The following is a 14,813-nucleotide window of genomic DNA, read 5'->3' as shown; positions in this document are numbered from 1 at the left end:
ACTCTCTTCATAGAGCTGACTTGGTTGTCTGCTCTTGTATTATGTAAATGGAATTGCTTTAACATCTGGCTTCATTTCACTTCAGTCTTCAAGACAGCAAGCAAAGGCCATCTCCACTAGCGACGTTAGATTCAATTACTTAAATTTACTTTGTTAGATATTCAGTACTTAATTTTAAAGCCCAATGAGCTATTTTATAGAATAATAACATTTAATACCTATTAATGAGGTTTAACTATATGAAGAATTAAGTTTTTATTACAATACCCATAATTTCTTTGAAAGTGTTAAAGAGAATATTAGTTTAGAAAAGCATCATCTTGGACGTTTTATTGTCATTTAAAAAGGAATAATAGACTTAACTTTTTCAGAAAAGTTTGTTTCACAGAAAAACGAAGTGGACAGAGTAGGAGTGCCTATAGTTGATACCAGAATTTGTTATTGTCATTTAAAAGTATAAAATGCCCCAGTGTAGGGGCATGCTGGGGTGGTGAGGAAGTAGTGGTGGGAGGGTGGGAGAACTCCCTCATAGGAGCATGGGGAGGGGAGATGGAATAGGGGTTTGGCAGAGAGGAAACTGGGAATGGGGATAACATTTGAAATGTAAATAAAATATCCAATAAAATAGTATAACAGCGTAACGGCATATAGACAGTCTTGTATTACCATGAGAAGTAGTTTTGTTACCTAAACGTACACCACCTTCTATGTGTTCACATAGACTACCTCTCCTCAAGACATGAAAATTCCATCTCTCTTTTTAGTATCACCATCCATATAGCTGGACTCATGAGTTCCACTCAGGAAGAAATCATTTTTATTTATGTCTTAGAAGTAAAATTTTTTGGAAGCATGTAGTAATATTTCCTGGTATAGATACATGTATCATCTTTTATCAATTTTTGCACTGAAAGATATTTTTTGTTGCTTCCAAGCTTTGGCAATTGTGAATAAAATCCATGGGTAAGTTTGTATGTAGAGTCGAGTTTTCAATGTTTTGGATAAATATCAAGGGACTTTCTCAAGAAAGTTTATCAAATTCAGTTGTTTAAATTCTGTTAGAAGTGAAATGGACCATCTTTTAAAGCCAGAACTTAACATGCATCTGGGTTTATCTATCATCATTGTGTGTTCTGGGAATTGTAAGAAGTGAAGGGATACAGTGCCTGAAATTTAAATAAATAAAACTAAGTTTGAGTTTGAAGACTATCCAATAAAGGAATTGCTACACTTCCACATAATTCCTAAATATTGAAGACCTGATTTATACATGTTGACATTTGGCGTGAATCCTGAAATATATTTCCTGTTTCTTCCAGGGAACAACACTCTTGTGACTTTTCAGTTTTCATCAGCATCCCTGAAAAGTACTTTCCATTGCCTAATTTCATCAGCCTTTGTTACAGACATTGAAGAAAAGGAAATTACACTGTTACATATAGCCCTCCAGGATAAAATTTCCAAACACTAAAAACATCAGTGTAACGTTTGCCAACACGTTCTTTTCTCCTCAGCACGAGACCCTTTCCCCTCCTTACCAGGGAGCAAAGCACATTTACTTTCCTCAGTTCAACTCTTAGTGCCAATATGTCAGTTGTCACAGACTAAGGAGTCAATTATTCTAGAGCACTAAGGATATGTTTGAGAAAACCGCTGTGTTCTTTAGCATGTATAGCTTCCATTTCCACCTACATTCAGAAATAATTTCCTATCAAGAATCTCTTAAACCTGAAATATGGCTGGTTATTTCTCATAGAACTTTGATCTTTGAGCCTGGAGATAAGGCATGGTATAAACGTTCCATGTAGTGCTGGATATCCCCAGACTCTCATTCTCTGCTCATTGGCCAGTTGTGGATCTCTGTACTAATCCTGTCTTACCCAGAAAGAAGTCCTTCTGATGAAGTTTAAGAAATGCATTAATCTATGGGTATAAAGACAGTAACGTAGGGGAAATTTCTTACTATTTCCAATTGGCAGAATAATAACATAAAGTTCTTTCCTAGGTCCTATGATCTGGCGATCTGGCCAGTCACAAGACTTTAGTTGCAGTCTGGGCATGAGTTCTTTCTTATGGAGTGGGGTTTAAATCTAATCAGAAAGAAATTCATTACATTCAGAGCATACATAAACTATTTCATCAGTGGGGATATCTTGGAGGCCGATTGTTATTGTAGTTTTCAGGATTCACAGCTGAGTAAGCCAGTTGACTTCTTTTCTCCCTCAGTATATACACATCTGCCACTATGGATGCTAGGTCATAGAAAAGAAGTTTCTAGGACAATGTCTGCTTGATGTCTCCATCTCTTATTACTCAATATGAGGTGTCTCTAGAAATGGGGTCTTACCAGGAAGATTTAAATAGAAACTAAGACCAAGTACTGTAGTGTCTAATGTCTTTTGGAGGTCTGAGGGACCCTGCTGACCAATACCCACAAAAGAAGTAAGCCATACCTGGTCCTGAACATTGCATTTGATAGCTTATGCTCTCTGTGGGACGTGTTGCCCCCTTGTTATAGGGTAACCTAATTTCAACTCTTCTCTTATATGTATATGTGCATATTTTAGAAAGCTTCTACATAAGAGGGGTTGGGAAGATGGCACGATCCAGAGGCAGCGGACATATACAGCAAAATAATATTTATCAGACATGACTGGGCACTTAGTTGCACACAAGGAATCCTAGCACCTGTGATTGGGTTCACAAGATTTGCAGAAGACCAAATAAATCAGAAACCTAGCTTGTATGGAGGAAGGGTTCCATACTTAGCTGAGGAACTGTTGGTACTGATGGCTGCTGGAGAAGGAGGGTCAACTTTCCACAGTGGTATGGCCCCTGAGGGACTACCCACGTTTCAGGAGATAGTTCCATATGCACACACGTATAGGCAGCATGTAAACGGATTAAAAAATATATGGAACAGTTGAAGTTTAGAATAAAATCATGAGGAGGCTGAGAGAGAGATTAAAGGGCAGGGCATACTTTGTAGATTTTATAAAAGCTTCAGACTGATAGTTCGGTGAATTTTCCAGATACCATTTAAATAATAATTAGTTGTCCATGGCTTTCTGGCCTTGCCAAATAAACTCTCATCAAAGCTACAAATACAGCTCTTATGTCCATCTTACGTATATACACTGGCTCCTGGTGAGGAAGAGGAATGATGTGCTCATTGATGATAGCTTTAATGAATTAGAATATGTGACTAAGAAACATTTTTAAAACATGGTCCATCTGTATAGGCATGAACTTATGAGTTAGTATTAAAATGAGATTTTATAGTAGTATTTTTTATGTTGTCCTTTGATATTTTCAGTGGCTAAGTGCTTCTTCAGCTTTTGTGGTCTGAGCCTTTCAATGATGGGGTTTCCGATAGAAAATTTCAACGATAATACTTTGGACAATAATGTGCCAATATTTAAATAAACGAATGCCATTTTACACTGTAGCATTTCTTAAACCTTTTTTGTTGTTGTTTGTTTTATTATATTTTGAAACCCGATAGGATTGCAGTGTGCCTCACTGTTATTGAAGCAGAAGCTAACTGGTCTGTAAAATTTCCAGCAGCCTCTGTACACAGACTATTTATGAAAATAAAAGAACACATTTAACAATCTCAAGGATGGTTTCAGATCAATGGCTTTTAGTCCTGAAAGAGAACAAAGCAGAAAATGAAATCCTACAAGCAAGAGTTCTTAAGGTCACAATGGAGTAAATTCAGGAGTGTGTGCAAATACACACTTCTTTACTTAGGAACAAAAAAATTAAGAATAAAAATTATATGTGTAAAGCAAGGTTATTTCTATGTCTATTCGCCAATACCAAGACTAATTTTTCTAACTGCATGAGGTAATAGAAAATTTTGAATGCTTTATGTATGTGAATGATAACATGGTAAGCCAAGTGATACCTGATAACTTTTGACTGACATTTAGAGAAAATGTTTCTAGAACCACTTACGTGTATTATTATATTTTTAATAATATGGTTGAACAACAAGAATCAAAACTGTTGCTAACAGTTATTATGAATAACATTCACCCCTTTAGTTCACATTATGGCATCATAATTTAGGTGCAACATGGTTACAGATTAATACAATTATCTATTTAAAATGTTAGGTACCAACTTCAGAGGTTTAGGCTTTTAGATAGTACAATCTGGAGAGTAACATAAGAATTCTTGTATTGATATATACCAGATTAGGCCAATCCTAATTGATAACTTTAAGAGTAGACTTGCCAAAACAAAACAAAACAAAAAAACAAAAACAAACAACAAAAAAAAAACTTCAAGGGATCCTTGAAATAATAACACTAGATTAGCCTATCTATCTCTACCATTTGGTTGAGATTAAGACTAAACTCTTAAGTACAATGCTGTGATCCAGCAACAGTTCTGTAAGATTTAAACACTTCCCATTATGGGTAAGTGAGTATGATTACTTAATCACTGTGACTGCAAAGAATCTTTATACTTTCTTGACAAGGATAACAATATCATAAATACATAAAATTGATGGGTTTGAATCATTTGAAAGGTAAATTTGAAAGGATCAAACACACTGAATTGTGCAGCCTTTAGGGAAAACACCAAATTGCTCCAAGCTTCATATTGTTTTCTTGTCTCCATGATATTTAAGTTATAAGAGACTTACTGGCATTTGAGTATTTTATATATATTCATTTATATTATATATATATTCATTTTATATTCTCATTCAAACCAAGTATTTATATGAAGTTGAGATGACTCTAATAATAATACCCCAGACAGTTTAAATTTTTCAAATCTCACTACTATGAAAGAGTTAGGGGAAGGATTGAAGGAGCTGAAGGGAATGGCAACCCCATAGGAAGAACAACAGTATCAACTAAACCAGACCCCTGGGACTAAGCCACCAAGGAAAAAGCATGCATGGCCCAATCTACGGCCCCGGACATATGTAGCAGATGACTGCCTTGTCTGGCCTCAGTGGGAGAGGATGCACCTAATCCTGTGTAGACTTAATGCTTTAGAGAATGGGGTTGAGGGGTTAAGGGGCTGTGGGCATAAGTAGGTGGGGGAGTACTCTCTCAGAGGCTAAGGGGAGAGGTGAAGAACTCTGGGGTGTGGGACCAGGAAAGGGAGCAACATTTGGAATGTAAATACATAAAATAGTTTTTAAAAAAATTTCACTGCAAATTTTTGATGATACATTTGAATTGATCCATATAGAATATTTTTGGTTTCTAATTAAGTGAAGGAAATGGTACAAGACTTAGATAAATATTTCAGTTCCATATTTATTCAATGGATCAAATATCAAAGGGTCCAAACAGGGCAATAGCCTGAAGTTACCCAATATAAATTTCTAAGAATGCATTTATCCAGTAGACTATTCATGCAGCAGACTGCTGATAAGGGGTTTCTATGTGGCTGTCATTGGCTACTAGACAATTGAAACAGTCTAGCTCCCTTTGAAAGTGAGCAGTTAAAAGCACCCAACCAGATTCTCCCAAACATTACCGTGAGAGCAGAGACAAACAAAAAAGAGGGTGGGTAGAACTTATTCTGCAGGGGATCAGAGATCTTTCAGGGTGGAGGTATTTGAACTAAGAGTGGGATTGTGACAAACCTAGAAAACCCTAGTGCTTTTTGCTTTACAATAGGAAAGAGGTTTGGTTAACTATCATGTTAAATTCATTTACCCCAAGAATAGATCTTTTCACTAATAAGTGTAATATTTTTTGGAGTTCTTTTTTTTTTATTAACTTGAGTATTTCTTATATACATTTTGAGTGTTATTCCCTTTCCCGGTTTCCGGGCAAACATCCCCCTCCCCCCTCCCCTTCCTTATGGGTGTTCCCCTCCCAAACCTCCCCCCATTGCCGCCCTCCCCCCATAGACTAGTTCACTGGGGGTTCAGTCTTAGCAGGACCCAGGGCTTCCCCTTCCACTGGTGCTCTTACTAGGATATTCATTGCTACCTTGGGGTCAGAGTCCAGGGTCAGTCCATGTATAGTCTTTAGGTAGTGGCTTAGTCCCTGGAAGCTCTGGTTGCTTGGCATTGTTGTACTTTTGGGGTCTCGAGCCACTTCAAGCTCTTCCAGTTCTTTCTCTGATTCCTTCAATAGGGGACCTATTCTCAGTTCAGTGGTTTGCTGCTGGCATTCGCCTCTGTATTTGCTGTATTCTGGCTGTGTCTCTCAGGAGCGATCTACATCCGGCTCCTGTCGGTCTGCACTTCTTTGCTTCATCCATCTTGTCTAATTGGGTGGCTGTATATGTATGGGCCACATGTGGGGCAGGCTCTGAATGGGTGTTCCTTCAGTCTCTGTTTTAATCTTTGCCTCTCCCTTCCCTGCCAAGGGTATTCTTTTTCCTCATTTAAAGAAGGAGTGAAGCATTCACATTTTGATCATCCGTCTTGAGTTTCGTTTGTTCTAGGGATCTAGGGTAATTCAAGCATTTGGGCTAATAGCCACTTATCAATGAGTGCATACCATGTATGTCTTTCTGTGATTGGGTTAGCTCACTCAGGATGATATTTTCCAGTTCCAACCAATTGCCTACGAATTTCATAAACTCGTTGTTTTTGATAGCTGAGTAATATTCCATTGTGTAGATGTACCACATTTTCTGTATCCATTCCTCTGTTGAAGGGCATCTGGGTTCTTTCCAGCTTCTGGCTATTATAAATAAGGCTGCGATGAACATAGTGGAGCACGTGTCTCTTTTATATGTTGAGGCATCTTTTGGGTATATGCCCAAGAGAGGTATAGCTGGATCCTCAGGCAGTTCAATGTCCAATTTTCTGAGGAACCTCCAGACTGATTTCCAGAATGGTTTTACCAGTCTGCAATCCCACCAACAATGGAGGAGTGTTCCTCTTTCTCCACATCCTCTCCAGCATCTGTTGTCACCTGAGTTTTTGATCTTAGCCATTCTCACTGGTGTGAGGTGAAATCTCAGGGTTGTTTTGATTTGCATTTCCCTTATGACTAAAGATGTTGAACATTTCTTTAGGTGTTTCTCAGCCATTCGGCATTCCTCAGCTGTGAATTCTTTGTTTAGCTCTGAACCCCATTTTTTAATAGGGTTATTTGTTTCCCTGCGGTCTAACTTCTTGAGTTCTTTGTATATTTTGGATATAAGGCCTCTATCTGTTGTAGGATTGGTAAAGATCTTTTCCCAATCTGTTGGTTGCCGTTTTGTCCTAACCACAGTGTCCTTTGCCTTACAGAAGCTTTGCAGTTTTATGAGATCCCATTTGTCGATTCTTGATCTTAGAGCGTAAGCCATTGGTGTTTTGTTTAAGAAATTTTTTCCAGTGCCCATGTGTTCCAGATGCTTCCCTAGTTTTTCTTCTATTAGTTTGAATGTGTCTGGTTTGATGTGGAGGTCCTTGATCCACTTGGACTTAAGCTTTGTACAGGGTGATAAGCATGGATCGATCTGCATTCTTCTACATGTTGCCCTCTAGTTGAACCAGCACCATTTGCTGAAAATGCTATCTTTTTTCCATTGGATGGTTTTGGCTCCTTTGTCAAAAATCAAGTGACCATAGGTGTGTGGGTTCATTTCTGGGTCTTCAATTCTATTCCATTGGTCTATCTGTCTGTCTCTGTACCAATACCATGCAGTTTTTATCACTATTGCTCTGTAATACTGCTTGAGTTCAGGGATAGTGATTCCCCCTGAAGTCCTTTTATTGTTGAGGATAGCTTTAGCTATCCTGGGTTTTTTGTTATTCCAGATGAATTTGCAAATTGTTCTGTCTAACTCTTTGAAGAATTGGATTGGTATTTTGATGGGGATTGCATTGAATTTGTAGATTGCTTTTGGTAAAATGGCCATTTTTACTATATTAATCCTGCCAATCCATGAGCATGGGAGATCTTTCCATCTTCTGAGGTCTTCTTCAATTTCTTTCCTCAGTGTCTTGAAGTTCTTATTGTACAGATCTTTTACTTGCTTGGTTAAAGTCACACCGAGGTACTTTATATTATTTGGGTCTATTATGAAGGGTGTCGTTTCCCTAATTTCCTTCTCGGCTTGTTTCTCTTTTGTGTAGAGGAAGGCAACTGATTTATTTGAGTTAATTTTATACCCAGCCACTTTGCTGAAGTTGTTTATCAGCTTTAGTAGTTCTCTGGTGGAACTTTTGGGATCACTTAAATATACTATCATGTCATCTGCAAATAGTGATATTTTGACCTCTTCTTTTCCGATCTGTATCCCCTTGATCTCCTTTCGTTGTCTGATTGCTCTGGCTAGAACTTCAAGAACTATATTGAATAAGTAGGGAGAGAGTGGGCAGCCTTGTCTAGTCCCTGATTTTAGTGGGATTGCTTCAAGTTTCTCTCCATTTAGTTTAATGTTAGCAACTGGTTTGCTGTATATGGCTTTTACTGTGTTTAGGTATGGGCCTTGAATTCCTATTCTTTCCAGGACTTTTATCATGAAGGGGTGTTGAATTTTGTCAAATGCTTTCTCATCATCTAATGAAATGATCATGTGGTTCTGTTCTTTCACTTTGTTTATATAATGGATCACGTTGATGGTTTTCCGTATATTAAACAATCCCTGCATGCCTGGGATGAAGCCTACTTGATCATGGTGGATGATTGTTTTGATGTGCTCTTGAATTCGGTTTGCCAGAATTTTATTGAGTATTTTTGCGTCGATATTCATAAGGGAAATTGGTCTGAAGTTCTCTTTCTTTGTTGTGTCTTCGTGTGGTTTAGGTATAAGAGTAATTGTGGCTTCGTAGAAGGAAGGGCTCCATCTGTTTCAATTTTGTGGAATAGTTTGGATAATATTGGTATGAGGTCTTCTATGAAGGTTTGATAGAATTCTGCACTAAACCCGTCTGGACCTGGGCTCTTTTTGGTTGGGAGACCTTTAATGACTGCTTCTATTTCCTTAGGAGTTATGGGGTTGTTTAACTGGTTTATCTGTTCCTGATTTAACTTCGATACCTGGTATCTGTCTAGGAAATCGTCCATTTCCTGAAGATTTTCAAATTTTGTTGAATATAGGTTTTTATACTAAGATCTGATGATTTTTTGAATTTCCTCTGAGTCTGTAGTTATGTCTCCCTTTTCATTTCTGATTTTGTTAATTTGGACGCACTCTCTGTGTCCTCTCGTTAGTCTGGCTAAGGGTTTATCTATCTTGTTGATTTTCTCAAAGAACCAACTTTTGGTTCTGTTGATTCTTTCTATGGTCCTTTTTGTTTCTACTTGGTTGATTTCAGCTCTGAGTTTGATTATTTCCTGCCTTCTACTCCTCCTGGGTGTATTTGCTTCTTTTTGTTCTAGAGCTTTTAGGTGTGCTGTCAAGCTGCTGACATATGCTCTTTCCTGTTTCTTTCTGCAGGCACTCAGCGCTATGAGTTTTCCTCTTAGCACAGCTTTCATTGTGTCCCATAAGTTTGGGTATGTTGTACCTTCATTTTCATTAAATTCTAAAAAGTTTTTAATTTCTTTCTTTATTTCTTCCTTGACCAGGTTATCATTGAGTAGAGCATTGTTCAATTTCCACGTATATGTGGGCATTCTTCCCTTATAGTTATTGAAGACCAGTTTTAGGCCGTGGTGGTCTGATAGCACGCATGGGATTATTTCTATCTTTCTGTACCTGTTGAGGCCCGTTTTTTGACCAATTATATGGTCAATTTTGGAGAAAGTACCATGAGGAGCTGAGAAGAAGGTATATCCTTTTGCTTTAGGATAGAATGTTCTATAAATATCCGTTAAGTCCATTTGGCTCATGACTTCTCTTAGTCTGTCGACATCACTGTTTAATTTCTGTTTCCATGATCTGTCCATTGATGAGAGGACACTATTATTGTGTGAGGTTCAATGTGTGTTTTGAGCTTTAGTAAGGTTTCTTTTACGTATGTAGGTGCCCTTGTATTTGGGGCATAGATATTTAGGATTGAGAGTTCATCTTGGTGGATTTTTCCTTTGATGAATATGAAGTGTCCTTCCTTATCTTTTTTGATGACTTTTAGTTGGAAATTGATTTTATTTGATATTAGAATGGCTACTCCAGCTTGCTTCTTCTGACCATTTGCTTGGAAAGTTGTTTTCCAACCTTTCACTATGAGGTAGTGTCTGTCTTTGTCTCTGAGGTGTGTTTCCTGTAGGCAGCAGAATGCAGGGTCCTCGTTGCGTATCCAGTTTGTTAATCTATGTCTTTTTATTGGGGAGTTGAGGCCATTGATATTGAGAGATATTAAGGAATAGTGATTATTGTTTCCCTTTATATTCATATTTGGATGTGAGGTTATGTTTGTGTGCTTTCATTCTCTTTGTTTTGTTGCCAAGACGATTAGTTTCTTGCTTCTTCTAGGGTATAGCTTGCCTCCTTATGTTGGGCTTTACCATTTATTATCCTTTGTAGTGCTGGATTTGTAGAAAGATATTGTGTAAATTTGGTTTTGTCATGGAATATCTTGGTTTCTCCATCAATGTTAATTGAGAGTTTTGCTGGATACAGTAACCTGGGCTGGCATTTGTGTTCTCTTAGGGTCTGTATGACATCAGTCCAGGATCTTCTGGCCTTCATAGTTTCTGGCGAGAAGTCTGGTGTGATTCTGATAGGTCTCCCTTTATATGTTACTTGACCTTTTTCCCTTACTGCTTTTAATATTCTTTCTTTATTTTGTGCGTTTGGTGTTTTGACAATTATGTGACGGGAGGTGTTTCTTTTCTGGTCCAATCTATTTGGAGTTCTGTAGGCTTCTTGTATGTCTATGGGTATCTCTTTTTTTAGGTTAGGGAAGTTTTCTTCTATGATTTTTTTGAAGATAATTACTGGTCCTTTGAGCTGGGAGTCTTCACTCTCTTCTATACCTATTATCCTTAGGTTTGATCTTCTCATTGAGTCCTGGATTTCCTGTATGTTTTGGACCAGTAGCTTTTTCCGCTTTACATTATCTTTGACAGTTGAGTCAATGATTTCTATGGAATCTTCTGCTCCTGAGATTCTCTCTTCCATCTCTTGTATTCTGTTGGTGAAGCTTGTATCTACAGCTCCTTGTCTCTTCTTTTGGTTTTCTATATCCAGGGTTGTTTCCATGTGTTATTTCTTGATTGCTTCTATTTCCATTTTTAATTCCTCCAACTGTTTGATTGTGTTTTCCTGGAATTCTTTCAGGGATTTTTGTGTCTCCTCTCTATGGGCTTCTACTTTTTTATTTATGTTTTCCTGGAATTCTTTCAGGGATTTTTGCGATTCTTTCAGGCATTTTTGCGATTCCTCTCTGTAGGCTTCTACTTGTTCTCTAAGGGAGTTCTTCATGTCTTTCTTGAAGTCCTCCAGCATCATGATCAAATATGATTTTGAAACTACATCTTGCTTTTCTGGTGTGTTTGGATATTCTGTGTTTGCTTTGGTGGGAGAATTGGGCTCCGATGATGCCATGTAGTCTTGGTTTCTGTTGCTTGGGTTCCTGTGCTTGCCTCTCGCCATCAGATTATCTCTAGTGTTACTTTGTTCTGCTATTTCTGACAGTGGCTAGACTGTCCTATAAGTCTGTGTGTCAGGAGTGCTGTAGACCTGTTTTCCTCTCTTTCAGTCAGTTATGGGGACAGAGTGTTCTGCTTTCGGGCGTGTAGTTTTTCCTCTCTACAGGTCTTCAGCTGTTCCTGTGGGCCTGTGTCTTGAGTTCACCAGGCAGCTTTCTTGCAGCAGAAAATTTGGTCTTACCTGTGGTCCTGAGGCTCAAGTTCACTCGTGGGGTGCTGCCCAGGGGCTCTCTGCAGCGGCAGCAACCAGGAAGACCTGTGCTGCCGCTTCCGGGAGCTTCAGTGCACCAGGGTTCCAGATGGTCTTTGGCTTTTTCCTCTGGCGTCCGAGATGTGTGTGCAGGGAGCAGTCTCTTCTGGTTTCCCAGGCTTGTCTGCCTCTCTGAAGGTTTAGCTCTCCCTCCCACGGGATTTGGGTGCAGAGAACTGTTTATCCGGTCTGTTTCTTTCAGGTTCCGGAGGTGTCTCAGGCAGGGGTCCTGCCGCTCCTGGGCCCTCCCCCACGGGAGCCCAGAGGCCTTATACAGTTTCCTCTTGGGCCAGGGATGTGGGCAGGGGTGAGCAGTGTTGGTGGTCTCTTCCGCTCTGCAGCCTCAGGAGTGCCCACCTGACCAGGCGGTTGGGTCTCTCTCTCACCCGGTCTGGGAGCAGAGAGCTGCTGCGGGCCGGGATCCGCGGGTGTGGGACTTCCGGTAAACACAGAACGTGCCCAGCTCTAGAGAAATTCTGCTTCCGTGTGTCCCAAGCTCACCAGGCAGCTTTCTTGCAGCAGAAAATTTGGTCTTACCTGTGGTCCCAAGGCTCAGGTTCGCTCGTGGGGTGCTGCCCAGGGGCTCTCTGCAGCGGCAGCAACCAGGAAGACCTGTGCCACCCCTTCCGGGAGCTTCAGTGCACCAGGGTTCCAGATGGTCTTTGGCTTTTTCCTCTGGCGTCCTAGATGTGTGTGCAGGGAGCAGTCTCTTCTGGTTTCCCAGGTTTGTCTGCCTCTCTCATTTTTTGGAGTTCTAAACATGGTTTTATTCTTGCTGAGATAAGTGGCACTTTACATAGTTCTCTCTGTGTGGATGGATCCCCAAAAAGATCCATGGACTAATCCTTACTGGAGTTGCCACACCATTCCACTGCTGTTAGGAAATATTAATTTGAATTTATAATATGATTATATCATTTCTACCTTCCATTTCTTCCCTCCGTTCTCTTCCCTCCTTTCTTTTTTTCAAATTCATCTCATCGTTTGTCAATATTCAGGCTAGTCCTACTTGTAATTGCCCCCACCAGCCACACAGTACAGACTATTGTGCAGGCTTTCATAAGGGAGGAAACTCTCTTCGTTGTGTTTTCTCCCTCCTCCTACCACGAGGAAGAAGCAGGTTTGGAAGAATCAGATACAATTTTGATCTTTGTATATCTGGGTGGGTTCATCTTCTGGCTGAGTGTATGGGATGAAGGTTCCTTGCTAGTGGAATCCTCAAAGGAAAACAGTAATATGTGTTGAGTCATCACCCAAAGGAGTCTGGGCTTTTCTGCCTGCCCCCCCACCCCCATATTCCAATGGAATTGCTTTTCCATATATACAGTTACTGATAAAAGAAAAGAAAAATGGCTGTCTGGACCTGCGAAAGAGATCCCCAAGCTGGTCTACTTCAAGTGGAAGTTTGCCCCTGGTGTATAACTTTTACTAACTAAGCTAGGTGCAAGGAGACTTCTGCTTATAAAATTTCACTAAGGACTGTGACGCGAAAGCTACCAGTAATTCAATCACAACTGTGCTTTCGTTTGGCTCTTTGAGGTATGTGCTTTCTTGGAGACCTCCATTTTTAAAAGGGAGATTGGCTAAGCCTAGGGGGCACAGAATATCCCAACTTCTATTTTTATGTATCCAAGTCCTTCAGAGCATGAAATGAAGGTTAGGCCACCCAATGTGAACATATACACTGGTGATGTGGAGATGGACCAGGTGTGAGAGCTACCTCCCAACACCTTTTTCTCATATTCATTGTAGTACAAATGGGACACTTAAGAATAAGTTAAATAAGTAGGGAGAGAGTGGGCAGCCTTGTCTAGCCAGAGCAATCAGACAACAAAAGGAGGTCAAGGGGATACAGATCAGAAAAGAAGTCAAAATATCACTATTTGCAGATGATATGATAGTATATTTAAGTGATCCCAAAAGTTCCACCAGAGAACTACTAAAGCTGATAAACAACTTCAGCAAAGTGGCTGGGTATAAAATTAACTCAAATAAATCAGTAGCCTTCCTCTACACAAAAGAGAAACAAGCCGAGAAAGAAATTAGGGAAACGACACCCTTCATAATAGACCCAAACAATATAAAGTACCTCGGTGTGACTTTAACCAAGCAAGTAAAAGATCTGTACAATAAGAACTTCAAGACTCTGAAGAAAGAAATTGAAGAAGACCTCAGAAGATGGAAAGATCTCCCATGCTCATGGATTGGCAGGATTAATATAGTAAAAATGGCCATTCTACCAAAAGCAATCTACAGATTCAATGCAATCCCCATCAAAATACCAATCCAATTCTTCAAAGAGTTAGACAGAACAATTTGCAAATTCATCTGGAATAACAAAAAACCCAGGATAGCTAAAACTATCCTCAACAATAAAAGGACTTCAGGGAGAATCACTATCCCTGAACTCAAGCAGTATTACAGAGCAATAGTGATAAAAACTGCATGGTATTGGCACAGAGACAGACAGATAGACCAATGGAACAGAATTGAAGACCCAGAAATGAACCCACACACCTATGGGCACTTGATTTGTGACAAAGGAGCCAAAACCATCCCATGGAAAAAAGATAGCATTTTCAGCAAATGGTGCTGGTTCAACTGGAGGTCAACATGTAGAAGAATGCAGATCAATCCATGCTTATTACCCTGTACAAAGCTTAAGTCCAAGTGGATCAAGGACCTCCACATCAAACCACATACACTCAAACTAATAGAAGAAAAAGTAGGGAAGCATCTGGAACACATGGGCACTGGAAAAAATTTCCTGAACAAAACACCAATGGCTTATGCTGTAAGATCAAGAATCGACAAATGGGATCTCATAAAACTGCAAAGCTTCTGTAAGGCAAAGGACACTGTGGTTAGGACAAAATGGCAACCAACAGATTGGGAAAAGATCTTTACCAATCCTACAACAGATAGAGGCCTTATATCCAAAATATACAAAGAACTCAAGAAGTTAGACCGCAGGGAGACAAATAACCCTATTAAAAATGGGGTTCAGAGCTAAACAAAGATTTCATAGCTGAGGAATGCTGAAT

At 39.5% G+C, this 14,813-nt stretch overlaps 1 protein-coding gene across 7 annotated transcripts in view; it reads left to right on the top strand.

The window, feature by feature from the left end:
* Grm8 (glutamate metabotropic receptor 8) overlaps positions 1–14,813 on the top strand; it is a 906,417-nt gene that overhangs the window by 549,846 nt on the left and 341,758 nt on the right.

The sequence above is a fragment of the Rattus norvegicus genome, chromosome 4 (assembly GCF_021556685.1).
Source record: "Rattus norvegicus strain SHRSP/BbbUtx chromosome 4, alternate assembly SHRSP_T2T, whole genome shotgun sequence".
In the NCBI taxonomy this organism is placed as follows: domain Eukaryota; kingdom Metazoa; phylum Chordata; class Mammalia; order Rodentia; family Muridae; genus Rattus; species Rattus norvegicus.
The sequence above is the reverse complement of the archived record's forward strand: the minus strand, read 5'-3'. Positions and strand labels throughout refer to the sequence as shown.